The 26,413-nt window shown below is 43.4% G+C and overlaps 1 long non-coding RNA gene across 1 annotated transcript; it reads right to left on the bottom strand.

The window, feature by feature from the left end:
- Nucleotides 1–1,238: 1,238 nt before the first annotated feature.
- LOC132658427 (uncharacterized) lies at nt 1,239–20,042 on the bottom strand. Its single transcript, XR_009598063.1, has 3 exons — nt 10,568–20,042; nt 3,346–8,812; nt 1,239–1,726 (listed from the first exon to the last, which is right to left on the bottom strand). It is a non-coding gene; the product is annotated as an uncharacterized LOC132658427 (long non-coding RNA).
- Nucleotides 20,043–26,413: the final 6,371 nt, after the last annotated feature.

Here is a 26,413-nt window from a genome sequence, read left to right as displayed (position 1 = left end):
AAGGCAAAACCGTAGAAATACAAATTAGATCAGTAGCTTCCAGGGGTGAGAAGGGGCGAAGGACCAGTTATCCAAGGGCTACAGCGGATTTGTGGTATGATGGGAGCGCCCTGTTTCTTGAAACTGCCACTAACGTAAACGTAGTTTCCTTATTACATAAGCTTGCCAAATTTATAGAGCCATACACCTAAACAGAGTGTATGTTTTACTCAAACTAAATCCTCCCACAATAAATCTGTGGGGAGAAGAAGGAAAAAGACTTAATAGACAAGTGCAACGTGTGACCTCAATTGGATCCTGAGCCAAAACAAGAAGCGCATAAACAACATTAAGAAAGGAAAAAAAAAAACAACCAGCTATAATGACATTATTGGGACAGTTGGGGAAAAAAATCAGTGAACTGTATACTGGTTCATATTATCATATAACATAAACAGTGAATTTCTTGGACATGATTGTGTACGAGGGTGTCTTTTTTTTTTTGAGTTGCAGGTTGCAGTTTTGAGGAGTGAGCAAATATCATTGTGGGTACAGGTTACTTTCCAAAGTTTTAAATTGTTCACGAAAAAGACTCTGTGTGTGTGTGTGTGTGTGTGTGTGTGTGTGTGTTTGGGAGGAGGGCAGAGGAGGAAAAGTATATGAGCAAAATATTTACAATTGGTTAAATTTTTTATTTTTTTATTTTTATTTTTAATATAAATTTATTTATTTTAATTGGAGGTTAATACTTTACAATATTGTATTGGTTTTGCCATACATCAACATGAATCCGCCACGGGTGTACATGTATTCCCCATCCTGAACCCCCCTCCCACCTCCCTCCCCATCCCATCCCTCCGGGTCATCCCAGTGCACCGGTCCCGAGCATCCTGTCTCATGCATTGAACCTGGACTGGCGATTCATTTCACATATGATAATATACATGTTTCAATGCCGTTCTCCCAAATCATCCCACCCTCGCCCTCTCCCACAGAGTCCATGCAATTGGTCAAATTAAGTGAAATATTCATTATGCTATACTTTCTATTCTGGGGGAAGGTTTGAAATTTTTTAAAATCAAGACTTGGCAAAAAAAATCTGTTAATCCTTTTCCATCCAACCAATACCCTTGAACAAATTTATCCTAAGAGATTAATTAAAGTTACACACAAAGATGTATGAAAAATATACTTAACACTACAAGATTCATAAAGCTAAGATTTAAAATGTCTAACAACACATGGCCCTTGACACAAAGTGGCACTCGGTACATTTTATTGAAAAACAAAATGAGCATTGCACTAAAAAAATAATGGATAAATAAATTACAGCATAACATAATGGAATAACATGCAAACATTAACTGTTTTGATAAATATTTAATAAAGTGGCAAATGCTTATGGTATGTTAAATGAAAAAAGAATATCAAAATGCAAAACCTGTATATGTTAAGCTATATTCTCAAAGCACTCTTAAAAAATAAAAAAAAATACATGGAGTGAAATTAAACTAAAAATTTAAAGAAAGTTGACTCTGGTGATAGGGTTTATCTTTCTTTTATAGTTCATTCTATTTCCAGTTTTCTACACTGAGTATATTCTTTTATTTTCTTAACCTCTGAAAATAAAGTGAATTTAGCAACAAATGTATCCGGAAGAATGTCTTAAAACAAGTGTTATAGGTAATGAGACAACAAGGATGAGCTGACAGCAAGTTTGTGTGAGTTCAATATACACACGGGATATCTACCTAAAGAAACTAAAGACCTGTACATAGAAAACTATAAAACACTGATGAAAGAAATCAAAGAGGACACTAATAGATGGAGAAATATACCATGTTCATGGATTGGAAGAATCAATATAGTGAAAATGAGTATACTACCCAAAGCAATTTACAAATTCAATGCAATCCCTATCAAGCTACCAGCCACATTTTTCACAGAACTAGAACAAATAATTTCAAGATTTGTATGGAAATACAAAAACCTCGAATAGCCAAAGCAATCTTGAGAAAGAAGAATGGAACTGGAGGAATCAACTTGCCTGACTTCAGGCTCTACTACAAAGCCACAGTCATCAAGACAGTATGGTACTGGCACAAAGACAGACATATAGATCAATGGAACAAAATAGAAAGCCCAGAGATAAATCCACACACATATGGACACCTTATCTTTGACAAAGGAGGCAAGAATATACAATGGAGTAAAGACAATCTCTTTAACAAGTGGTGCTGGGAAAACTGGTCAACCACTTAAAGATCTAAATGTAAGATCAGAAACTATAAAACTCCTAGAGGAGAACATAGGCAAAACACTCAGACATAAATCACAGCAGGATCCTCTATGATCCACCTCCCAGAATTCTGGAAATAAAAGCAAAATAAACAAATGGGATCTAATTAAAATTAAAAGCTTCTGCACAACAAAGGAAACTATAAGCAAGGTGAAAAGACAGCCTTCTGAATGGGAGAAAATAATAGCAAATGAAGCAACTGACAAACAACTAATCTCAAAAATATACAAGCAACTTATGCAGCTCAATTCCAGAAAATAAACGACCCAATCAAAAAATGGGCCAAAGAACTAAATAGACATTTCTCCAAAGAAGACATACGGATGGCTAACAAACACATGAAAAGATGCTCAACATCACTCATTATTAGAGAAATGCAAATCAAAACCACAATGAGGTACCACTTCACACCAGTCAGAATGGCTGCGATCCAAAAATCTGCAAGGAACCCTCCTACACTGTTGGTGGGAATGCAAACTAGTACAGCCACTATGGAGAACGGTGTGGAGATTCCTTAAAAATTGCAAATAGAACTACCTTATGACCCAGCAATCCCACTGCTGGGCACGAAAACCAGAATTGAAAGAGACACATGTACCCCAATGTTCATCGCAGCACTGTTTATAATAGCCAGGACATGGAAACAACCTAGATGTCCATCAGCAGATGAATGGATAAGAAAGCTGTGGTACATATACACAATGGAGTATTACTCAGCCGTTAAAAGAATTCATTTGAATCAGTTCTGATGAGATGGATGAAACTGGAGCCGATTATACAGAGTGAAGTAAGCCAGAAAGAAAAACACCAATACAGTATACTAACACATATATATGGAATTTAGGAAGATGGCAATGACGACCCTGTATGCAAGACAGGAAAGAGACACAGATGTGTATAACGGACTTTTGGACTCAGAGGAGAGGGAGAGGGTGGGATGATTTGGGAGAATGACATTCTAACATGTATACTATCATGTGAATTGAATCGCCAGTCTATGTCTGACGCAGGATGCAGCATGCTTGGGGCTGGTGCATGGGGGATGACTAAAAAAACAATATACACACGGGGAATTAGCTGATTCACAGTAATCTACCCCATTGATAGCAAAACTTCTGGACTTAAACTGAGTTGCTACCTTCACTGAGAAAACATTTTCAAATAGGCTTTAATACAATGCTAGCACTAATTGTGTATTACTGTTATGATGTAAAAACAGCATGAAATAAAACCTTCCATCAGATGAATTCGGAAGCAATCCAGCTCTGTTTTCCTCATGTTTTCTTGGGGACCCCCTTGACCCCAGCCATGCTCTGCTCTAACCTGGGTGGCAATGCAGAGGAAGAGCCTCTTTCCAATTTTCTTCCACCTCCAGACTGTTCCTGTGCCAGCTGAGTCACTTCAAAGAGGGGCAAAACTTTTTTTTTTTTAAGAAATATGGCTCAAAGGAGTATGTACAAATTTTCCAAGTGGAAAACGTGTAAAAGTGCAGAGTTGTTTGTCAAAATTTCCCAGCCAGGGACAGTCCTAGCACCTAAATCCTGTCCCCTCAAATCAAGTTCAGGTCACTGAGTGGAAGCCTGAGAGCCCTGGATTTCAGGAAAAAGGTCCTTTTGTGAAGCCAAGGTTGTTGTGTCTCCTGGAAGGGGAGGGCTGTGTCAGGGCCCCAGGTAGCATGGGGGAAGGAACTTGGCAGACCTGAAGCACAGTAAGATGTGCTCAAGATGTGTGTCTGGAAATCACGGTCCCAGGGTGATGAAGTGGAGGCAAGAGCATCTAATTTGGGAAAACTTGTCTTCAGGAAGGACTTTCCTGGTGGTTCAGACAGTAAAGCATCTGCCTACAATGCGGGAGACCTGGGTTCTATCCCTGGGTCTGGAAGATCCCCTGGAGAAGGAAATGGCCATCCACTCTAGTATTCTTGCCTGGAAAATCCCGTGGACAGAGGAGCTGGTAGGCTACAGTCTTCAGGAAAGTGTTGGGGGTGTGTTTGGTTTGGAGATTTGATCACTACAGTGGAGGAGAAGCTCCAGCCGCCCAGACTCAGGACAAGCAGAGCCAAGAGAACCAAGCGCATCCTTCTATGTCTTGGAGAATCTGCTGGGAGGACCAGACGGTGGGGCAGCGAGGATCTGGGATGCCTGAGAAGAGCTGGAACCATTTAATAATTAATCACCATCTCTTGCTAAAACTAATACCATGAATTCCTTTAGGTCTTGGTATTATTAAAGCGTCAGGCTGCTTGGGTGTTAGAGAAAAGGTTGGCAGTACCCCAGCAAAGTTTTCTAAGCAAATTATCCTTTTAAAAAGTTGCAAGACTTTTCTTTTTGAGATTAAAATTTTTTGAATAAAAAATGTTTTTTAAATTTTTTCTGGGGGTCAGTGTGAAAGTCTGAGAGAAACTCAAATTGTTTGCTTTGCGCCTTATTTTAGAGTTAATTCTACCATGAAACTCAAGTCCCATCAGTCATTTATAAAACCTTGAAATGAACACTTGCCCTTAAATAATGTAATGGTGTTACAAAAGTACTTTTCAAGCTCGTGAGCTCAACTGAGTTAAGTGTAGAGTGTTCTACAAATCCATGCAGTTAATAAATGGTGTTACAGCTTAATGTGGGTGCTTTGGAATCTTTGAGAGTTTTTATCTTCGTATTTTAAATTCTTAATGATTCCTCTCTGTTTCTTATTAAAGCCTTTTGCAAAAATGAATCCTTTTATTCCAGGAAATTCTTGATATTTTCCTCTTTAGTTGGAAAGAAAAGGATCTCAATGGATGCCATCTCTGTTCCTTTCTCTCTCTCTGGCTTCTATCTGAGTTCAATTGAAACAACTGAAATTAGGTTTTAATGTGAAAATTTGGTTGATATGATCGTGGTGTAAGAGTGGGGAATCTACACACTTCTCCCACCCCACGTTACTCTACTGAGTGCCCTGTGGTTTTGGATGGACACACACAGACACACACACACACAATCACGGTTGTGGGAAACCTTGAAACATGAGGAGAGCTAAAGTCTTCAATTGATCATTGGGGTCCAACTCTTTAAGTTTAGACATCAGAAAACAGAGGTTCAGAGAGGCCAAGTAAAGTGTTCAAGCTCACCAGCAGGTTCCAGAAGCTCCGAGGTCATAGCCCAGTCTCCTTGTCCTTCTGTCTGGCCATGTGGCATGGAAGGGACAGGAGCTTATGAGTCTGAATATCAGTCTTCCACTTGCCCACTAAGCGGGCTTCTCTGAGCCCAGTTCCCACCCCTAAAGTGGGGCAGGCGTCATCAACCCCACAGGCTGGGAGGTGGGAAGCGTCATGCATCGCAAAGCTTTCTAATGTGCCTCATGGAAGCGGACTCCTAGAAACGTTGGCCACACTCTGGCCCCTGTTTTCAGTTCCCCTGTGCTGATGCACTCTTGCATGGATATGGAGGAGATGCAGCTGGCATGGCTGGTCTCCCAGTGGGCACTCCCTGGACACAGTCCTGCCCCACACTCTGTACAAAGGGACTTTGTAAATGGATACATTTGGGGAAGACCATGCATTGTTCAGCTTTGGTTAATTCTGCATTTTCTTGAACGATTGGACCCCATCCACCAGCACCCTATTGAAGTAGTATGGTCAGGAACACTCCAGGCTTTGGGACTCCTGCTGAAGGGAGGCAAAATCAAACCAAACCTCACGAAAACAAAGCAAAAGCCATTTCCAGGGCTGAGAGCCTCCAACATGGCCAACGCTGTCGTCCCTCCCCACTCTATGGTTGCCGTGACTAAAGAAAGGACCGCTGCCTCTTGTTTACACCCGCCCACCCTGGCCCCATGCATGATCCATAATTGACCCCTGGCCCTCCTTCACTGCTCACATGAACTTGGCTTCACTCCCTTCCCTGGAGCCCAGCATTTCCTACCTGCTGAGGAAGAGCTTAGAATGTGCCTGCTACACGGAGCATATTCAGGGTGTCCTTCATGAAACACGAGCTCCCTCGAAGGCTCCCCACCCTCCTAGTGGGGACATCCTCCTAAAGAAGGACGTTTCTGAACCAAGTGAGGGGCTCCTGCTCCTGGTCACGTGTGACCCGGATGAATGCACACAAGCATTGAGATGGTGGCTCCAACTTTATAAAGTTTTGTCAGGACATGAATTCTACTTCATACTTGTCCGATGTAGCTATTTAGGGTTCTCCCCTCCTTTTCTGTTGTTCTGCGTCTTAATACCTAAAGAAATCTTAGGTCATTTAAACATGTTCTATAGCCGAAACAGCTTCTTTGGGGGTACACCATGCACCAATGCAGAGAGAAAGCCGGATCCCATTTCAGTGGAGGAGGAAGGACCATGCCCAGGACATAAGGCATTGAAAGCTGCCAGAGGACACTTGCTGTGCTGGTCAGGCCCCTAAACCAGGCGCCCTTCCTTTTATGGGAGTGAGGATAACTGTCCTATGAACTGGAGGATGGGCCCTGTGTGATTCACAACTGAAATCAAGAAATTCAATGATTCTGGCTATAAGCACAGAAGTGCATCAGTGTCCTTGAACATGTTTATACTTTTGTCCAGGGGTGGCCAGCATAGGCCTTCTCCAGATCATTTTTTTCTCTTCAAAGGACTGAAGAGTAACAGGCATTATGAGATGCAAATAATTTTTATGAAAAGAAGAAAAATACCTAAAACTAGACATTGTGCTCCCTTTTTAAATGAAGGGAAAATGACTCATTCATCTCACCTAAAAAAAAAAAAAAAGTTGTCAAGATCATTTATTAACCAGCTGGTGGCAGTGTTTTCACGAAGAAAAGATAAAGTGAAATTATGCGCACTTTACTTCTGATCCATTTTATCAAATGTTTAAGAGGAGCGATCTTTAGGTCCTTCTCGCTAAAATGCTCAAAATGCCAACTAAACAATGGAAATCAGAATTCTGGATAGTTCTTGAATAAGCTTCTACTGCCAGGAAGTAACATAAATTGTATGGGGCAAGGTTATACTATTCGGCATCTTTTCCATTGCTGATCCCTTTGTTAAGCTTTATACAAATGGACAGTAGTACCAAATGACTGGGATTATACGTCCACTGACTGGTTTACCAGTTGACTACAGCTGTATGGCTAAGATGCTTCTTTTAAAGTTGAAGTATAGATAATTTACAATGTTGCATTAGTTTCAAGCGTACACTGAAGAGATTCAGTTATACATACATATATATTTTCCTTCTCAGATTCTTTTCCGTAAAAGGTTATTACAAGATATTGAGTATTTACTTCTCTGTGCTATGCAGTAGCTGAAGATATCTTAAATATTTCTCTTTCCTGTCTTCTAACAAAAAGAAGAGTTGTATCCAGCTTTCTTCTCTAAAATTATCCAATGAATCCTTTTCTCATGCATTTCCTGCAGACAGCACCACTGAGTCATACGTCGCAGACAAGCAGAGCACTCTGTTTTATTTCTGTAAGGCAATCAGGTGACAAGCAAGCTAGCATCCTTGCCAACGTGTAAGTTCCATTATGCCAGAAAGGACTGCCAATCAGGTCTGGGAATAAGGCTGTCCTCCTACTGAAAGGCACCTAAAATATCCACAGTCTTGACCTCTCCATCTGGGAATAGGATTTCACTCCTTCTCCAAGGGGCTGAGTCCTCCCACCCACATGTGCTACCAGCGCCATCTGCACTGTCTCCATCTGGGAACTGGATCCCAGACCCACACAGACACGCTCAGAGCCGGTGTCTCCACCCAGCAGACCCGCTGACCCCGGGGCTCAGCAGGAAGCACTGAGCGGTACAGAGCAACGTGCCCTTCCATATTATCCCTCCTCAACTGGAATCTGTGTCTTCCTACTCTCCCTGGGATCCAAGTGGGGCTATTTTGTGTTCAGAGTTTTATTTCCAAAGCTATGTTGGTGCAATTGGCATTGCACTTAGGATCATCTTTACTAACCGTCATTGTAAAGCTCCCTTGCCCTCCTTGGCTGCCTGTAAGAAGCAAGGCCTCTGTGTGGATGGAAGATTGCAGTCACCTGCCCAGAGATGCACAGAAAATTGCAGAAGCGTGGAACCGGCAGCCTTGAAGTTGCAGTTTTCAGTCCATGAACATAGTGTGTGTGAGTGAAGGGCACTTTGTTGATTTAAATTTGCAGGAATACAAAACCTGCTCCAAGAACAGGAGCGACATAAGCAAGAACAAATGGGCCTTGAACACTTTTCTATCGAGTGGTTACTCCAATCTTCACACTGTTTAACCTCACATAAAGTTGCATAGATGACTAAGTAAGCATAATACTTGGAACAAAAGCTGTCACAAAGAGCCTATAGCAAGGCTGTGTGAGGACCTGGAGAACCCAATATCCAGCAGGATGCTTGAAACGGCCATCAGAGAGGAGAAAGCTTCCAAACGCCCTTGAAATACACCTTGGCTGATGGTCCAGGACGCTTGTGTGCTCATGGGTGCTGGGGCCTGGAGGACAGGTGGCACTGACCCAGAAATGGTGGTAATTGAGTCTGAGCTTCAGACGGTTGCCTGGGAGCTCAGGAAGGCATGGAGAGTACAGTAGTTACTCCTAAGGGTCATCAGATCAAGAAAGAGTTGACTTCATTAAGTGGCTGATTCCAGCTCAGTGTTTGCAAGGGCTTTCTAACAATACAAACCACCCTTTAGACTCTACACAAGCAAAACCATTCTTGCATGAGGTATTAGAATGATTTGAGAGCCTGGGTTCCACTCTTTACCAGCTAGATGACCAGTTGGATGTTATTTAACTCCTCTGACCCTGGTGGCTCATTGGTTAAGAGCCACCTGCAACACAGGAGCCTCAGAAGGCTCAGGTTCAATCTCTGGGTCAGGAAGATCCCCTGGAGGAGGAAATGGCAACCCACTCCCATATTATTGCCAGGAGAACCCCACGGACAGAGGATCCTGGTGGGTTACAGTCCATGGGGTCACAAAGAGTCAGATACGACGAAGTGACTTAGCAGGCACACACGACCCTCTGTGTTACCAGCTCATCCGACTTTTTAGGACTGCTATGGCTCAGACACTAACGAAACTGCCTGCAATGCAGGAGACCCAGGTTCAACCCCAGGGTCAGGAAGATCCCCTGGAGAAAGGCATGGCAACCCACTCTAGTATTCTTGCCTGGAGAATTCCATGGACAGAGGCGCCTAGTGGGCTACACTCCATGGAGTTGCGGAGTTAGGCACGACTGAGACTGACACTTCCACTTTTGCTTTCATACTGGCAACATAAGAAGGTGTGTCGTGTATCCCAGTTTGAATTGTCAGTGGCATTGCTTTGAAGTGGTCATCTTTTTTAAGGTTCTAGATGAGGCAATTCATCAGGTGATAATAGCTTCATTCATTGAACAACAAATATACTAGACACTGTGGTGTGCTTGTTTACGTGATCTCAGATAATCCTCTCAGGATCTTTGAAAGAATGCTGGAATCCTCACCTCATAAGCAAGGAAATTGGGGCTTGGAGATATGACATCAGTTGCCCAAACGAACGTTGTGCTGTGCTTAGCCGCTCAGTCGTGTCTGACCCTCTGCAACCCCATGGACTGGGGCCCGCCAGACTCCTCTGTCCATGGGGATTCTCCAGGCGAGAATACTGGAGTGGGTTGCCATGCCGTCCTCCAAGGGATCTTCCCAGCCCAGGGATGGAACCCAGGTCTCCCGCACTGCAGGCAGATTCTTTACCATCTGAGCCCCCAGGGAAGCCCAAATGAACAGTGATGCCAAAAGTGAAAGTGTTAGTCATTCAGTTCTGTCCGACTTGGGCTTCCCTTGTAGATCAGTCAGTAAAGAATCTGCCTGCAGTGTGGGAGACCTGGATTTGATCCCTGGGTTGGGAGGATCCCATGGAGAAGGAAATGGCAACCCACTCCAGTATCCTTGCCTACAAAATCTCATGGATATAGGAGCCTGGAGGGCTGCAGTCCACGGGGTTGCAGAGTCGGGCACGACTGAGCGACTAAACTTACTTACTTGTGTCCGATTCTTTGCAACTCCATGGACTGTAGCCCGCCAGGCTCCTCTGTCCATGGAATTCTCCAGGCAAGAATAATGGACTGGGTTGCCATTCTCTTCTCCTGGGGATCTTCCTGACCCGGGTTTCCTGCATTGCAGGCAGTTTCTTTATGGCCTGAGTCACCCAATAATGCTGAAATTTAAACCTGAATCCAGGGAACCACTTAGCTCCCCTCCCACTCATCTGTTCTCTGCCTCTCCCACACCCCTTTTAGTGGAGAAAGAAGGTTGATATCCAGTGATTCTGACAGCAAAGCAGAAAGAGGATGGTACATATATATGCGCACCTGATTACAAGCCTCCTTCCACTGAAGTCCAACAACGTGCAGGAGGCCAGCATCCATCTGAAGACTGCTTGCCTCTTACTACGCCACAGAGCTGGACTGCTCCTCTCTCCACATGGCAGCCAAACCTGCAAGTGTACAAGGCTTGAGAAGATCAAAGGGTTGTCTTCAAAAATCTGTTCTAAAGAGCTGTAAAATACTCCTTTAATTTGAATTGTAAATTCTGCAAACACAGCCGTGGTCTCCCAAGTGTACCACAAATGTGTGAACAGCTGGGCAAAAGCAAGACTGGTGTTAATTGACTCACCTCAGACATGTCCGTCTGAGCCCAGCCTAAATTGGGAGAACTTGCCTGTGATACTCATTTGGTTTGTTAATGAATGATTATAGTCAGTTCAAGAGTGAGCTAAACCCGACAATTAGTGTCGTGAGGAAAGGAGGGAACGGTGCCAAGGCACACATGGCACCCAGTCGTGCAGCCTGAAGATTGCAGCCTGAGCTCCCCAGCCTGGCTCGCCACCAAGACCGTGGATCAGTCAACCCAAGGGTGGTCTGCCCGGGAAAGCCTGACCCCTAAGTTCTCAGTAGTGAGTGAAGTCACACAGTTCTATCCGACTCTTGGCAATCCCGTGGACTGTAGCCTACCAGGCTCCTCCATCCATTGGATTTTCCAGGCAAGAGTACTGGAGTGGGTTGCCATGTCTGTCTCCAGGAGATCTTCCTGACCCAGGGATTGAACCCAGGTCTCCCACATTGTAGGCAGACACTTTACCGTCTGAGCCACCAGGGAAGTCCTCTCAGTAGAGGACCCCTCTGTTTATCATGCCTAATTCCTTTGATCCAAAGACTCCTTTTTATCCCTGCCAAAGAATAAACTTGCAGCTTTGGACCATGCCAGGGGGGCAAGGTGAGAGGTGCTCACAGAGAATGGGGATGGAATCTGGAGGCCTAACCGTCTTTCCAACGGACTTCTAAAATTCTTCCTTGTTTTAGTCACCCCGCTTTAACCTTCTTCCAGAGGCATCCAGTGCCACTAATCACCAGGTCACCTGAGGATTATGCATTAATAGTAGAAATCAGCCTAATTCCACAAGCTTCCCACTGCCAGTTTGGGATGAAGTTTTCAGGGCCCAGCAGGTCCTTTGTCCTTTTCTGTCCTCTTTCCAACTCCCTGTTATTTCCTCTCTCATTCTCTTTAGCCTTGTGGGTTTAAAAGTTACTTTGTGGCCTTCCTTGGGGGCTCAGTGGTAAAGAATCCGCCTGCCAGGGCAGGAGGCGTGGGTTCAATCTCTGATCCAGGAAGGTCCCTGCAGGCTGCAAAGCAGCTGAGCCTGTGCTCCGCAACTACTGAGCCAGCGCTCTGAGCCTGAGAGCCACGACTACTAAGCACGGGTAGGTAGGACTCCGTGTCCTGCAGCAAGAGAAGGCATCGCAATGAGAAGCCCTCCCGCTGCATCTAGAGAGTAGCCCTCACTCGCCACGACTAGAGAAAAGCAAGTGATGAAGACCCAGCACAGCCAAAGTAAAAGCAACAAAGTGAAAAGAAAACAGAGAAACCGATTTTTTAAAAGTTGCTTCGTTGTGATTTCAGTGCAATTGATGGAGTATGTTAACAGATGCATGCTTCTTCTTCCATTTGTATTATCACTGGAAGGCCAATCAACAGCTCCCTGATAAACTTATTAAAAATCAATGTCATCAGCAATCATCTTCTTATGTCTACCTCAAATATAACATGTTAATGTCTGACTCACTTTCTCTTGTCGCATTTTCCATGAAGATGAAAGACAGCTAATCAATGTCTGCTGGGGTCCTGCCCCGGTGGATCCAGGGAATTCGAAGGGTGGACGGCATTGGCGAGGAAAGACTCATTTATTTATTAATATAAGATCAGATTAGGAAGAAATAGTGTAGTAGGAAAATTAAGTGGAAAAAGAGGGCTGAATAACTTGGATTACGTGGAAGACCAATAAAAATCCAGATAAGGAATTTGCACCATCTACGTTGGGACACCTGCCCTCGCTTGAATATCTAAGGGTGCCTCGCCTTAGGGTCCCTTTCGCGCGGGTCTTAACAGCCAGGGCAAGTAAGTAGACTTGGCGAGCTCCGTGCCCCAGATGGGAATTCAACCTGAAATTAAAGTAAAGAGGAGAGGGAGGGAAAGGGAGAAAAGGAGAGAGAGAGAGAGAGAGACACAGGGGAAACCAGTCCAGCGACTGGCTCCATCCTCTATTGTTCAGAAGGCCTTTTATACATTTGATAAAACATGGAGATCAATGGGTAACACAAAGTTATGCAGCATTAGCAGTCCAGACTCTTATCAAAACCAGGCTTTCTTTCTCAATTCCATATATATGTGTTAGAAAGATGGCAATGATGACCCTGTATGCAAGACAGCAAAAAAGACACAGATGTGTATAGCGGACTTTTGGACTCAGAGGGAGAGGGAGAGGGTGGGATGATTTGGGAGAATGGCATTGAAACATGTATACTATCATGTAAGAATCGAATCGCCAGTCTACGTCCGATGCAGGATACAGCATGCTTGGGGCTGGTGCACGGGGATGACCCAGAGAGATGTTATAGGGAGGGAGGTGGGAGGAGGGTTCATGTTTGGGAACGAATGTACACCCGTGGTGGATTCGTGTCAATGTATGGCAAAACCAATACAGTATTGTAAAGTAAAATAAAGTAAAAATAAAAATTAAAAAAAACACACACAGGCTTTTCTCTCTGCATACCTAGTTGTATACACAAATCTTAGGTAATTTACATCATCTTCCAGCCAAAAGGGCCAATTAACATTTTACAGCCTTTTTCTGATAAGGGTTTGTCAACCAGGAGACTTATTTGTGTTGATCTTCCCAAAGTCTGGTGCCACTCTCAGCACTAAATAAAGTTACATTCTTACATAGCAAGGACACAAGAGGAGTGCAGTGATATATAACAAAGAGAAAAGTAATTAACTCAAAAGTCTAGTATTGCTAACATCAAAACTATTATATATCTTTTTCCATATCCCATTTACATTGATTAACATCCTCCCAGGTGCCTAAAAGATAAAGAATATGGAGGCCTGGCAGCAGTCATTGAGTCAACAGTGAAAACCCTCTACCAATATGATTTTTAGCTCTTTAGAAAAGGCTCTGTATCTTTAAGATGCTTTTAAGCTTTGTGCCTCTCGCGGTTGGGGGGCTGTAAGCAATTCACAAGCTGTAAGAGGTCCGGAATGGTTAGGCAAGCTAGAGAGCTATCAGAGGGGGTTTAACTGAAACATCCCTTTCAAATGCAGAAGACTAAAGCCCTGATTTAACTTTTTCCAGAGAATATCAGAAGAGTGGAAAAGCAGAGTACAAAGGTGGGCAGATTTTTGGTTTGGGGGGTACATGCTCAGGAAATGCCAGGGGGAACTCCTGAAGTCTGATCACGTCCTTGCGTATGTCAGCTTCCTCCCTCATGACCTTGTCATGGGTGGGATTCCTCACGCTGGCTCCCGGCAAATGTCTTCCCTGTTCACATTGTCAGGCGTGCTATGAAATCACCATCAAATGTAAATGACTCCTCTCTTTCATTAAGAATCATCTTAATTTTTAACTTGTGCTTAAGTGTAACTTATGATCCATTGTGTTTCCTTAGGTCTTTTTTCTTTTCTTTTCTTTTGTTTAGCCCTACTTATTTCTAGCTGGTCAGTTCTTAAAAATAAAGCAAGGTATCAATAAATAATTTATTTATTTAGTCAGTAAGCATTTACTATTTTCCAGTCACTGTGTTAAGTACAGGAGTTGCAAGAGTAAATAAGAAAACTATATTCAGTCCACAAGGACTTTACAACCTATCCTAGCGGAGAATAGGTTCTACTGTTTACTTTCTAAACTGCTCATTGAGATTGAACACTAAAGTGACCTGTGTTCTTCTGAAGGGCTATTTCTCAAAAGTGTCTGTGGTCCAGTTTGAATTCTCTTCTGAGGTTCTCTTTTGCAGCGTGATAATACCACTGATGTTTCAAAACTTTCACCGAAGAACTGAATAATTCATATAGATGCTATGGGAACAGAGAAGAGCTTAGACGTCAGATTCCATCAGTTTGCAACAGGAACATCATTGTTCTTGGGACTTCCCTAGTGGTCCAGTGGTGAACAAACTGTCATCCAAGGCAGGGGACATAGGTCTGATCCCTGGTGGGGAAACTGAGATCCACACACGCCTCTCCTGAGGCAACTACTGAGCCCGCACACCAAAACCAGAGAAGCAACAAAGACCCAGCAGAGCCAGAAAGAATTATTTTAGCGGATCATCTCTGTTCTTCTTGGAATCCCAGCTTCCATGTTTGCATACGGAAGGGCCATTGCATTAATTCTCTTTCCCAAGTTCTAATGGATATATAAACGAGAAAGTAACATATTCTTCTGCGATTTGTTATTGTTGTTCAGTTGGACTCTTCTGTGATACATAATTATAATTTTTAATCTTAAACATTTTACATAATGCATTTAGATTTGCTTGTCACTAAAAGCTGCTAAAATCTTTAAGTGTCTATAATAACTATGTTTGGGACATGGTTATTATTACAGACATGAAATAAAAAGAGCGAGACATCCTAGAGTGTAAAATCAAGTGGGTCTTAGGAAACTTTTCTATAAATAAAGCTAGAGGAGGTGATGGAATTCCCGCTGAAGTATTTAAAAATCCTAGAAGATGATGCTGTTAAAGTGCTGCATTCAATATGCCAGCAAATCTGGAAAACTCAGCAGTGGCCACAGGTTGGAAAAGGTCAGTTTTCATCCCATTCCCAATGAAGAGCAATGCCAAAGAATGCTCAACGACCATGCAATTGTCCTCATTTCACATACTAGCAAGATTATGCTCAGAATCCTTCAAGCCAGGCTTCAGCAGTAAATGAACTGAGAAGTTCCAATGTACAAGTTGAGTTTTAAAGAGGCAGAAGAACCAGAGATCAAACTGCCAACATTCATTAGATCATAAAGAAAGCAACGGAGTTCCAGAAAAACATCTACTTCCGCTGCACTGACCACTCTAAAGCCTTTTATTCTATGGGTTATGATAAACTGTGGCAATTTCTTAAAAAGATAGGAGTGCCAGACCGCTTTACCTGTCTCCTGAGAAATCTGTGTGCAGCTCAAGAAGCAACAGTTAGAACAGAACATGAAACAACTGACTGGTTCTAAATCGGGAAAGGAGTGCGTCAAGGCTGTGTATTGTCACCTGGCTTACTTAACTTCAATGCAGCGTACATCATGCAAAATGCCTGGCTGGAGGAATCACAAGCTGGAATAAAGATAGCTGAGAGAAATGTCAACAACCTCAGATGTGCAGATGATACCTAATGAGAGAAACTGAAGAGGAACTAAAGAGCCTCTTGATGAAGGTGAAAGAGGAAAGCGAAAAAGCTAGCTTGAAACTCAGCATTCAAAAAATTAAGATTGTGGCATCCCATCTCATCACTTCATGGCAAATGGAGAAACTGGAAGCAGTGACCAATTTTCATTTCTTGGGCTCCAAAATCACTGTAGGCAGTGGCTGTAGCCATGACATTAAAAGACCCTTGCTCCTTGGAAGGAAAATTATGACACACCTCAGTTCAGTTCAGTTCAGTCGCTCAGTTGTGTCCAACTCATTGCGACCCCATGAACTGCAGCATGCCAGTCCTCCCTGTCCATCACCAACTCCTGGAGTTCACTCAAACTCATGTCCATTGAGTCCGTGATGCCATTCAGCCATCTCATCCTCTGTCGTCCCCTTCTCCTCCTGCCCCAAATCCCTCCCAGCATCAGGGTCTTTTCCAATGAGTCAACATGAGGCCACATGAGGTGGCCAAAGTATTGGAGTTTCAGCTTTAGCATCAGTCCTTCCAATGAACACCCAGGACTGATCTCCTTTAGAATGAACTAGTTGGATCTCCTTGCCGTCCAAGGGACTCTCAAGAGTCTTCTCCAACACCACAGTTCAAAAGCATCAATTCTTCGGCACTCAGCTTTCTTCACAGTCCAACTCTCACATCCATACATGACCACTGGAAAAACCATAGCCTTAACTAGATGGACCTTTGCTGGCAAAGTAACATCTCTGTTTTTCAATATGCTATCTAGATTGGTCACAACTTTCCTTCCAAGGAGTAAGTGTCTTTTAATTTCATGGCTGTAATTACCATCTGCAGTGACTTTGGAGCCCAAAAAATTAAAGTCTGACATTGTTTCCACTGTTTCCCCATCTATTTCCCATGAAGTGATGGGACCAGATGCCATGATCTTTGTTTTCTGAATATTGAGCTTTAAGCCAACTTTTTCACTCTCCTCTTTCACTTTCATCAAGAGGCTGTTTAGTTCCTCTTCACTTTCTGCCATGACGGTGGTGTCATCTGCATATCTGAGGTTATTGATATTTCTCCCGGCAATCTTGATTCCAGCTTGGGCTTCTTCCAGCCCAGTGTTTCTCATGATGTACTCTGCATATAAGTTAAATAAGCAGGGTGACAATATACAGCCTTGACATGCTCCTTTTCCTATTTGGAACCAGTCTGTTGTTCCATGTCCAGTTCTAACTGTTGCTTCCTGACCTGCCTATAGGTTTCTCAAGAGGCAGGTCAGGTGGTCTGGTATTCCCATCTCTTTCAGAATTTTCCGCAGTTTATTGTGATTCACACAGTCAAAGGCTTTGGCATAGTCAATAAAGCAGAAATAGTTATTTTTCTGGAACTCTCTTGCATTTTCGATGATTCAGCGGATGTTGGCACTTTGATCTCTGGTTTCTCTGCCTTTTCTAAAATAGGCGTGACACACCCGATGGTATATTAAAAAGCAGAGACATCAGTTTGCCAACAAAAGTCGATATTGTCAAGGTTATGGCTTTTCCAGTAGTTATGCTCTGATGTGAGAGTTGGACCATAAAGAAGGCTAAATGCTGAAGAATTGATGCTTTTGAATTGTGGTACAATAAAAGACTCTTGAGAGTCCCTTGGACTGCAGAGAGATCAAGCCAGTCAGTCCTAAAGGAAATCAACCCTGAATATTCATTGGAAGGGCTGATCCTGAAGTTGAAGCACCAATATTTTGGCCACCTTATATGAAGAGACAAGTCATTGGAAAAGATTAAAGGCAAGAGGAGAAGAGGGCAGTAGAGGATGAGATGGCTAGACAGCATCACCAACTCAATGGACATGAATCTGAGCAAGCTCAGGGAGATTCTGGAGCACAGAGGAGCCTGGCGTATTGCAGTCTATAGAATTGCAAAGGATTGGACATGACCTAGTGACTGAACAACAACACACACTGCATAAAGCAGACAACTGCAGCTGCTGTACTTTTGTATCAGGCTGGAAAACTGGCGTTGAACTTGTATCTAACAAGAAATGAGAGAATCATATTGAACCTTGGACATCAGTGTGCTCTGTGGATATACATAGTTGTGAAATTGCCTAAGGATTTCCTAATTACCCGGTGGAAGTGGCTACTCAGGCCAAATGTGCCCATAGCTGTACGTGGCCTGGAATCCAGGGAAAGGCGTGTGCCCTGAGGCAAGCACTCTTGATGGCTTCTTCTTCCATGAGAAATTGGCTGCAGTGGTTGCAGAGGCTGGAAGACTTACAATTTGCTGTCTACATGCTTGAGACCCAGGAAAGCCCGTGGTATAATCCAACCTGAGTCAGGAAGCCTGAGAGCCAGGGGCTTGATGTCTGAGGGCAGGAAAGAAGGACATCCCAACTCAAGAAGAGAGAAAGAATTTGCCTTTCCTTCACCCTGGGCTATAAATTGATGGAATGATACCCATCCATATTGGTGAGGAGAGAGCTTCATTCAGTTTACTGATGCAAATACTTATCTTTTCCAGCAACATCCACATAGACACACCCAGAAATAAGGTTTTACCAGTTACCTGGGCATTGCTGAGCCCTGTTACCTTGACACACATAATTAACCACCAGGCATCTTTTTCCGATGCTCAGGCCACTGTCCGAATCCAAAAACCTGAGGGGAGGTGTGTAGGTATGACCAGCCCTGATGACCAAGTCCAATACACAGGACAGCAAAGCACTGGCTGCTTCACTGTTCTCCCCGACTGACGTGCCCTGGCATCTGGATGTTCTGTAACTCTACAGGAGACTCAGTGAAATGAGAGATCAGGGCACAACCTGCCATATAGTGCCCCTCCACGGGACTGTCTCCGTAAACGGCTCCCTTCTGAGAATGACCCTCCATATCACGTTTCACCCATAAGTGAGATTTGTTCATACATCAGTGTGGTTCTTGGGGCTTCCCAGGGGCTCAGTGGTAAAGAATCCATCTGCTCTGCATGGATGGGAACTCCATGAGGGAAGCTCTTGTGCAGAATTTTAAAAGATTGAGGCCAACACAGAGGGAGAATGGAGGCAAGCTATCTAGACAGAGAGGGTCTGGTTGAGACCACACCCTGGTTCCAGTGGCTTCAGAGGTTCAGCCAGTCCCTACTCCATATCTTCATAACACATTTATTCTAAAACCTGTTTGAGTTGGGTTCTTGTTACCTGCTGCCAAAAGAGTCTTAACCTATGCCCTCCCCCCCCCAGCAAGCACCCTTCGGCTTCCTCGGGAGTAGCTGTTACGATTTCCTGTGGTTCTCCTCCAGGACATGAAGCCAAATCATCTTGGGAGGCCAGTGCGCCTCTTCCCCTGGCGGTGTTCTTTTCCCAGGGCTCACCTGGAGCAGCGATTCAAGTGAGAGTGAGGAAGGGGAGGGACTTCCTTGGCAGTCCAGTGGTTAAGACTCCTGCGCCACTGCTGGGGGCGCAGGTTCAGTCCCTGCTCAGGGAACTAAGAACCCACAGGCTGCGGGATGCAGCCAGAAAAACAATAATAGTAAAATAAAGTAATAAGGGTCTTAAACAGAAGGGGAAAACAAAGGAAAGGAGAGTCTGTTTGCACTAAAGCTGTCTTGAAATACCCTGGACATACCTTGCTGAGCCAGAAGGATGAGGGAGACTGGCCACCATGAGAGATCTTGCTGCCCTTAGAAAGGAAGCTTCTTCCTCTGCTTACGAAAAAGTTCTTTTGTGGAACGTGGAGCCAACCAAGGGCGACTCATCACATTGCTCTCTGCACTGGTTTACCTGCTCGTGCAGTGTCTCAACAAGCCCCCTACTTGGTGGCAGCTGCTTGAGGACGGGGTTCATCTTCTCTTTCTCCATCTCTTCCTCCTTCTTCTTTGAATCCTGTCATATACAGCAGATCACGACAGATCCTAGTATATTAGTAGATAATCATGCGTCTTCTTTCACCAAGTATCTGATTGTCACGCAATAAGCCAAGTGTTTTCCTGGTCCCCAGGAATACGAAAATCTTGTTACGCGATTATGCCTATATCCCAAGAAACCAGAATGATTATGTTTCAGTGTTTGTATTAGTGGCTTCTCTTGCTCCAAATCCCAAAACCAATTATAGAACAACCAGAAACAAAACCACCGCCTCCCTCAGAGGGTTGTGTCTGCAGTTTCACAAGAGTTAGAATTTGGACTTTATACTCACAAAGAATTGTTGTGTCAATAGGATTTTGCATTAACTATTGTGTAATATACACTTCTTTTTCTAGCTGTAAATATTTTCTGCAAACTAGAGTACCATCCTACAACTAAATGTGGAAAAAGAATATTGTGCATATAACTTAAGCATAGAAAATTTGTAGCCCAAAGTAAATAGAAATCCCACACAGCCATACCACCATAAGAATTCTAAAAGCCTATGAGTCTTCAAAATATATAGTCCAACTTTTATAATTACTTTTCTTCTTTGGAGTGGCTTACTATGGAGAAGAGGAGGGAGAGAAGAACAAAATAGATTCTTAAAATCTATTATTCTTGATTTTTAACCTGTTTTGTTCCATCTGTCTCAGATCATTCCAACGTGGTGGGGGGGAAGGCTTTCTTTTCTTTCACTAAGTCACATATCTGGGAGATTCGAAAGTTTTCAGTAGCACTTTGCACCAGTATTTTCTTAGTGAAAATACCCAGCTGGAGGGGGTTCTCCTAATCCAAAGGGATTTTCTAAGCCATGGCTGTTTTTCTTTGAAAAATACAGTTGATCACAACACAGAGGCATGAGTCAGCAGATCCAGGGCAAAAGGAAGATTTCAGATTTAGCTCCAAGCAAAATAGAGTCCTGAAGTTTCCCCTGGGCTGTGCAGTGTGAGAGCCCCCGGAGGAGCAGAGTGAAAGAAACCAGTCGTCCCCGCAGATCGCCATGGAGGCTGATTTCAAGCCACTTAGGGTTAGAGTTATACAATGGAAAACACCCGCAGGACCCACAAGTTTGTAAGTCGAGTGTTTGCAGAACAACTGAGTCATTTGGCTTGCAATGACATGAGACAAAATACTAGTGTGAAAATGTATATCTCTTATGAAGATGTATGGAGAGAGTAACATGGAAACTTACATTACCTCATGTAAAATAGATAGCCAATTGGAATTTACTGTCTAGCTTACGAAACTCAAACAGGGGCTCTGCATCAACCGAGAGGGGCAGGATGGGAGGTTCAAAAGGGAGGGGATATATGTACACCAATGGCTGATTCATGTTGAGGTTGGACAGAAAACAACAAAAGTCTGTACAGCAGTTATCCTCCAATAGAAAATAAATAAGCTAGAAAATTTATTTCTCTTAGGATATTTAATTCTGACTCCTGTGTACAAGGCTTGAGGTATGTCCATCATGGGCAGACAAGCAAAGCCACGGATTCCTTGATCTTTCATGTTGTGGTAGACCACAGGAAGATAGCCAGCTAGATTTCCCAAAAGACAGACCCAACTAGCCCGATGACAAGAACCACAGTAATGAGGCTGATGTCACTGGTGCTGGGCTAAGATGACCCCAAAAGTGACAGCAACATTTGTTGAGTACTGACTGGGTCTCGGGCCTCATACTGAGTGTTTATACGTCTTGCCTCCATGGGAGGTTGGGATGAGCAGATGTAAGGTTTTCATAGAGAATGGATAAACAACAAAATTTCGCTGTATAGCACAGAGAACTATATTCAACATCCTATGATAAACCATAATAGAAAACAATATTATAAAGTATGCATATAGGTATACCTGAATCACTTTGCTGTACAGCAGAAATTAACACAGCCATCTAAATCAACTATACTTCAGTAAATGCCCAAAGTGAAAGTGAAAGTCATTCAGTCGTGTTCAACTCTTTGTGATTCCATGGACTGTACAGTCCATGGAATTCTCCAGCCCAGAATACTGGTGTGGGTAGCCTTTCCCTTCTCCAGGGGATCTTTCCAACCCAGGGATCAAACGCAGGTCTCCGCATCTCAAGCAGATTCTTTACCAGCCTGACGCCCAAGAGGCACATGAAAAGATGCTCAGCATCACTAATTATTAAAGAAATCCAAATCAAAACTATAATAAGGCATCACCTCAAACCAGTCAGAAAGGCCATCATAAAAAAATCTATGAACAATAAATGCTGGAGAGGGTGTGGAGAAAAAGTAACCCTCCTACATGGTTGGTGGGAATGCAATTGGTACAGCCACTATGGAGAACAGTATGGAAGTTCCTTAAAAAAACAAAAATTAAAAAACAAACAAACAAACAAAAACAAAAATAAAACTACTATATGATCCAGAAATCCTACTCCTGGGCATATATCTGGAGAAAAATATAATACCAAAAGATACACACACCCAATATACATCGTAGCACTATTCCTAATAGCCGCAACTCAGAAGCAACAGAAATGTCCATCAGCAGAGGGATGGGTAAAGAAGATGAGGCACACACACAATGGAATATTACTCAGCTGTGAAAAAGCCAAAATAGTGCCAACTGCAATGACATGAGGGGACAAAGAGATCATTAGACTGAGTAAAGTAAGTCCGATAGAGAAAGGCAAATATCATACATTATCACTTACACATGGAATCTAAGAAAATAGCTTAAATGAACTTGTTCACAACACAGAAATAGAGTCACAGATGTAGACACCAAATTTATGGTTACCAAGGTAGAAAATGGTGAAGGATAAATTGGGCAATTGGGATTGACTAGTATTAGTACATTACTGGGCTTCCTGGATGGGTCGGTGGTAAAGAATCCGCCTGCAATGCAGGAGAAGCAGGAGGTGCAGGTTCGATCCCTGGGTTGGGAAGATCCCCTGGAGGAGGGCATGGCAACCCACTCCAGTATTCTTGCCTGGAGAATCCCATGGACAGAGGAGCCTGGTGGGCTACAGTCCATAGTGTCGCAAAGAATCACACACGACTGAAGGGACTTAGCAACTATAAGATAGACAGATAACTAACAAGAACCTGTCGTATAGCATAGAGAACTCTCCTCAAATCTCTGTAATGACCTATACAGAAATAGAGTTTAGAAAAGGGTGGAAGATGACTCAGTGGAAAAGAATCCACTTGCCAATGCCGGAGACTCAGTTTCGATCGCTGGGTGGGGAAGATCCCCTGGAGAAGGAAATGGCAACCCAATCCAGTATTCTTGCCTGGGAAATCCTATGGACACAGGAGCCTGGTGGGCTACAGTCCATGGAGTAGCAAAAGAGTTGAACACGACTTAGTTGCTAAACAGGAAAATAACGGATTAACTTTGGTGTACAGCAGAAACTAACACAACATTTTAAGTCAAGTATACTCCAAGGAGAATTAATTAAAAAGACTATAGCTCAATAAAATAAATATTGAAAAAAAAAAAACCCTGCAAAATAGTTTCTGTTGCTAAGGACGTTTTGCCAAATAGGAAACTAAAGGCTAGAGAAAATGGCAGTGTGCCCAAGGCTGCCAGGGAGTCCTTGGTAAGCTGTGACTGCCCCTAGGTGTATGAGACAGAGCCAGGATGCTGACAGAGAAGAGATGGAATCCAGGGCGCCGCCATCCCAATCCCACATAAGCTTGCTCACTGATCTGAGACCAGGAGCCCAGGGAGATCCGCCCACCTACACTCTATTTGCAAAGTCATAGCTGTTTCTATTTGTCAATTAAAGTACTGTTGTACTTCACCTGTCATCTTGCAAATATCTGTCCCTCCTACCTGATACAATGTGCTGCCTCTGAAATGATAACCTTAAAGAGGTATGGATAATGATTTAAACTTTCTGAAAGTTCTTCTAAAACATTGACGGTAGCCTTTGTAATTAGTTAATTTTAGGAGTTACCGATGAAAATGTAATCGTAGCTGTAAATCTGGCCCTTTGAAAGTCCTTCTACAAATTAGAAATTTCTGGGATCCTGAACAAGAGATTCCGTGTTCTCGGTGGCAAGTTCGTGCATGCTCTGCTTGAAATAGAAAAGGTTAATGTCATCTGCAAATTCGGAAACAGACAGTGCTTACTATGAGAACCCACAGAAATGACTACTCAAGAGGTACAGATTTCTTGATACAATTGATTTTACAAAACAGACTCACAGACTTAGAGAAGGAACTTGTGGTTGTGAGGGTGGGGGGAAGGGAAAGTTAGGGAATTCAGGATGGACGTGTACACACTGCTCTGTGTATTAATAAAACCAACAAGGGCCTACTGTATAGCACAGGGAACTCTGCTCAGTGTTATGTGACAGCCTGGATGGGAAGGTAGCGTCGAGGGGAATGGATACATGTATATGCATGGCTGAGTCCCTTTGCTATTTACCTGAAACTCTCACAGCACGGTTAATCAGCTATATCCCAACATAAAATATAAAGTTTAAAACATCGAGAGGGAGGGGACATAGGTATGCCTGTGACTGATTCATGTTGATGTAAGGCAGAAACCAATATAATATTTGTAAAGCAATTATCTTCCAATGAAAAATAAATTAATTTAAAAAAAAATTACCTAGGCTAGGAGGGCTGAAGGGGAAGGGTCTTCAAGGAAAGAGTGAAAAGGGTCAATACTTAAAGGTCTATATCTTAATTGGGGTGGAGTTTACACAGATGTATATGTTTGTCAGGTAACTATAGAGTTAATGAATCCAGTTTATCATACGTAAGTTATAACTCAGTACGTTGATGACTAATGAAAAATAAACAACTTTTTGAAAGGTTAAAACAAACAAAGTACAGATTTCTAATTAGTTATATGTCCTTGGCTTATTTCTAAGGATCTCAGTTTCATCAACTGTAAAATGGAAATGGCAATATCCTTTCTACCCATGTCAGTTCAGATATTGTAAGTGAACTCTCCTCAAGAAATAAAACGATAACAGCCTGATCCAAATGGAAGACATTACTTTTTTATGGTTATACCCACAAAATAAAACAAAAAATTGTAAATGTCTCCTCCTCCTTCTCCCGCTCCTCTGTTATGTCACCATTTTTCATGCTCTTTGGCAGGAGTTTATCACAGAAGATGCCACCGCCTTTATTATTCCTCACTGCTCCCAATTTATACCAGGCAGAGGTTGAGTGCACATTTGAGATGAAGGGTAATTCAAAGCCTTCTTAGACCCATTCTCGCCCTTGGAGTTTATTAGCCTTCGCTTTGCAGCCAAGGGGTGGAAGTCACCGGCCTAAGAGGAGGATTTGTTGTTGTTTATTTGCTCAGTCGTGTCCGACTTTTGTGACCCCACTCACTGTCGCCCGCCCGGCTCCTCTCTCCATGGGATTTTTCAGACAAGAATGCTGGAGTGGGTTGGCATTTCCTTCTCCAGGGGATCTTCCTGACCCAAGGATCGAACCCAAGTCTCTGCATCTCCTGCACTGCAGGCAGACTCTTTACCATGAGAAGCCCAAGAAGAGAATATCTTAATTTTGGTTGTTGAAAGCTTTATGTAATATTTGTAGTGAAACAGCACCCCAAGGCAGGTTCCTTGGGCAAATGAAATACTGTGGCCAAGTTGTTAGAGAACATCAAAGTTATTTAGTAGAAACCAAGACCTTGGAAGGAGGGCTGACATCTGACTTCAGCAGAAATAGAGAACAATGAAGTTCTCACTCAGGTCCAAGCTGCAGAGGTGCCCAGGGTACGGGAGAAAGTGTGCCAGCAGCAGGAAGCTAAACTAAAGCTGTTGAAGTGAAAGGGAATTTTACTGGCTCGCATCAAGAAAAGTGTTGAGTGGATATGACTTCAGGCATTACAAACTCAGGCTTCTCAGGTGGCGCTAGTAGTAAAGAACCCACCTGTCAGTGCAGGAGACGTTAGGGACATGGGTTTGACCCCTGGGTCGGGAAGGTCCCCTGGAGGAGGGTATGGTGATCCACTTCAGTATTCTTGCCTGGAGAATCCCATGGAGGAGAGGAGCTTGGTGGGCTACAGTCCATGGGGTCACGAAGAGTCAGACACGACTGAGGGACTTAGCGCCCACAGTAGAAACTCCGGGGTCTCCTCCTTTCCTCTGGGCTTTGTTCCCATGTCTCTGCATCATCCGCTACCATTTGAAGTCCCCTCCTGGGACTTTCCTGGCGGCCCAGTGATTAAGACACCATGCTTCCAATGCAGAGGGTGTGGGTGTGATCGCTGGGTTGGGAAGCTAAGATTCCACATGTCTCGTAGTGTGTCCCCCCAAAAAAAACTTTTTTTTAGTTTAAAAATTTGTTACAATGTCCACTCCGAACATGGAAAAGTGGCTACCAACAGGACCTGTTCTCACAGCCCCAAGACCATGGAAGATAGGGAATTTTCCTTACAGGCAAGTTTAGTAAAATTCTGGGCTGCAGGTACTCATCCTTGCATCCCATCCTGTGAAGGGGGACTTTAAACGCTGACTGGCCCAAGAGGAAGAGGGGCAGAGCCCCAGGGGACCACAGTTGGTAAAGAGTGTGCGTCTCCAAAGTGAAGTCTTCCCGTTTGGTTCCCAGACAAAGAGGTGGGTGAGGAAGAGCTCAACAGTTCTCTGGGTCACTACCCAAACCCAGAGAAAGTATAAGAA

The sequence above is a fragment of the Ovis aries genome, chromosome 22, assembly GCF_016772045.2.
Source record: "Ovis aries strain OAR_USU_Benz2616 breed Rambouillet chromosome 22, ARS-UI_Ramb_v3.0, whole genome shotgun sequence".
NCBI classification, from domain to species: domain Eukaryota; kingdom Metazoa; phylum Chordata; class Mammalia; order Artiodactyla; family Bovidae; genus Ovis; species Ovis aries.
The sequence above is the reverse complement of the archived record's forward strand: the minus strand, read 5'-3'. Positions and strand labels throughout refer to the sequence as shown.